Below are 3,079 nucleotides of genomic sequence, written 5' to 3' on the forward strand. Positions count from 1 at the left end.
TTTAGTCATTGCTCATCTTGATAATACTTGTCCCAGTTAATTACAACATTCTTCTCATGTCTATCAAAATTCAATGACAGTTTAAATTTCAGATCCACCAAGAAGACTTTTAAATCAATTTAGTTATCAAACAAAGCCATAGATTTCATTATGGCATTTTCATACAAATATCTTGTTATACTGTGTGTTACTTCTTCTACCCCATTGTTGAATTTATTGTTCTGGTAATTTTACTTAATAGGATACTATAAAGTATGTATAAGGATTATTTGAATATTAAGAGTAATTTATAGTTAACTCTATGGAAATGTTCAATAAGAAATAAGTTGATAAAGCATCATGAAGTTTTCTTTTGATAACAGGTTCCGTGACAAGTTCAAGTACCCATTCATTACCACTTGAGTTAAATGTATATCATGTGAGCTGGCATTCTAAACTGGCTTTTATGCTCAACCTAAGTATCTAAGCTCATGTAAAAGAGCTTAAGTACTATATTCTTATCTTCTTTTTATGACTTCTCATTATTTTTATTAGATATTTTTATTTACATTTCAAATATTTCCTTGTTTCCCCTCTGAAATCCCCCTATTCCCTCCCCTCTCTCCTTGCTCACCAACCCACCCATTCCTGCTTCCTGGTCCTGGCATTTCCCTATACTGGGACATTTAACCTTTACAGAACCAAGGGCTTCTCTTTCCATTGATGTCAGATAAGGCCAACCTTTGTTACATATGCAGCTAGAGCCATGAGTCCCTCCATGTGTACTCTTTGATTGGTGGATTAGTCCCAGGGAGCTCTGGGGGTACTGGTTAGTTCATAATGTTGTTCCTCCTATGGGGCTGCAAATCCCTTCAGCTACTGGGGTCCTTTCTCTAGCTCCTCCACTGGGGAATCCTGCTCTCAGTTGGCTGAGAGCATCCGCCTCTGTATTTGTCAGGCTCTGGCAGAGCCTCTCAGGAGACAGCTATATCAGGCTCCTATAAGCAAGCATTTGTTGGCATCAAAGATAGTGTCTGGGTTTGGAGACAGTATATTGGATGAATCCCCAGGTTGGGCAGTCTCTGGATGGCCACTCCTGGGCATATACCCAGAAGATGCTCCAACATGTAATAAGGACACATGCTCCACTATTTTCACAGCAGCCTTATTATAGTAGCCAGAAGCTGGAAAGAACCCAGATGTCCCTCAACAGAGGAATGGATACAGAAAATGTGGTACATTTACACACTGGAGTACAATGCAGCTATTAAATACAATGAATTCATGAAGTTCTTAGGCAAATGGATGGATCTAGGGGATATCATCTTGAGTGAGGTAACCTAATCACAAAAGAGCACACATGGTATGCACACACTGATAAGTGAATATTAGCTCAGAAGCTCAAAATTCCCAAGGTACAATTCACAGACCACATGAAGCTCAAGAAGAATGAAGACCAATAGGGTGGATACTTTGGTCCTTCTTAGAAGGGGGAACAAAAATACCTATGGGAGGAGATACAGAGACAAAGTGTGGAGCAGAGACTGAAGGAAAGGCCATCAAGAACTATTTTCTACATAAATTGCCAAAGATAAAGTTGTTCTAAACAGCCAGGCATGGTGGCACATGCCTTTAATCCCAGCACTTGGGAGGCAGAGGCAGGTGCATTTCCGAGTTCGAGGCCAGCCTGGTCTACTAAGTGAGTTCCAGGACAGTCAGGACTATACAGAGAAACCCTGTCTCGAAAAACCAAAAAAAAAAAAAAAAAAAAAAAAAAAAAAAAAAAANAAAAAAAAAAAAAAAAAAAAAAAAAAAAAAAAAAAAAAAAAAAAAAAACAGTTGTCCTAAACAGAGACTCAGTAAATTTTCTTAAAATCCACATTCACCATTCATCTAACTTCTTATCATCTATCTAGTCTTCTATTGTGGGTCTTAATCCTGTTTTGACCCTGGTGGATTCTGCCGATTGCCCTAACTCCTATCTGCAATGCTTAGTTAAATTTGTATATTTATCTGGTTTTAATTGTACTGTTGCCCTCTGGATAGTGTTATTCAGCACCATAAAGACCAAAGACCAGATCCATGCTTTACTGGAATTACAGATCAGGTACAACACCTTTAGCATGTAGAAGAACAGAGATAAAATAGAAATTAATGAGATCTAATAAATATTTCATAGCTTCAAGACCAATTTCCATTGTCAAAAATTTTTCAAAACTCAGAAATCAATACAAAAAGATTTTAATAGTTATATTAATGACAATTTAAACAGAGGCAAGGGTTTCAAAGAGAAGTCTAAAAATGGTGATGATCATAGTGGGGGAATTTTTGACAAGTTATTAGGGATGTTATAAGAACTAAATATAAAAGAAATAAAAGCACCTGTCAAATGAAGAAAAATAATTTTCACAGACACCACGACAATAAATAGTTATATTTTTAAAAAGAATGAAATCTTTGACAATTTGCAGAGTGACTAATTTTCCAAAGCAATTCCCAATTTCCTGTAGCTCTTGAAATGTCTCAGAAGAGTTTTTTGTCCATGCTAACTGACTGGTGCCATCATTCACTTACAATCTTGAATATAATGCTATCATTCTTATTTCTTACATGCAAGAATAGCTGCCTTTATATTTCATGTCTTCTTTCCAATATCCAGACTAATACAGCACAGTGACATGAATAATGGCCAATCTGCCATGCCGTGTACTGTAACCTCATAGCATGATTCATTGATACAGTTTTGGTAGTGCGATGCCTCTTGATTTGAAGTTCTGGAGGTCTATGGTTTCTTTCTATATTAACTTTGAACATACCCTGTCAGGATTCTAATGCACCGTGCCTTTGGGCTGAGGAATGATCTTATTTTGAAGAACAAGGACTCTAGAATTCAGCATAGAGCTGTGGTTTACACACTGATTTAATCCCTTTCTTTGTATTCATGGCCTTCTTTACAACAGAAATAACAGCCCACATTTTAGACAAGGATTTATTTTTATAAAACGTTCCATTTCATTTTGTTTCCTTCCTTCCTTCCTTCCTTCCTTCCTTCCTTCCTTCCTTCCTTCCTTCCTTCCTTCCTTCCCTCCTTCTTTCTTTC

Source organism: Mus pahari, chromosome X (genome assembly GCF_900095145.1).
Source record: "Mus pahari chromosome X, PAHARI_EIJ_v1.1, whole genome shotgun sequence".
NCBI classification, from domain to species: domain Eukaryota; kingdom Metazoa; phylum Chordata; class Mammalia; order Rodentia; family Muridae; genus Mus; species Mus pahari.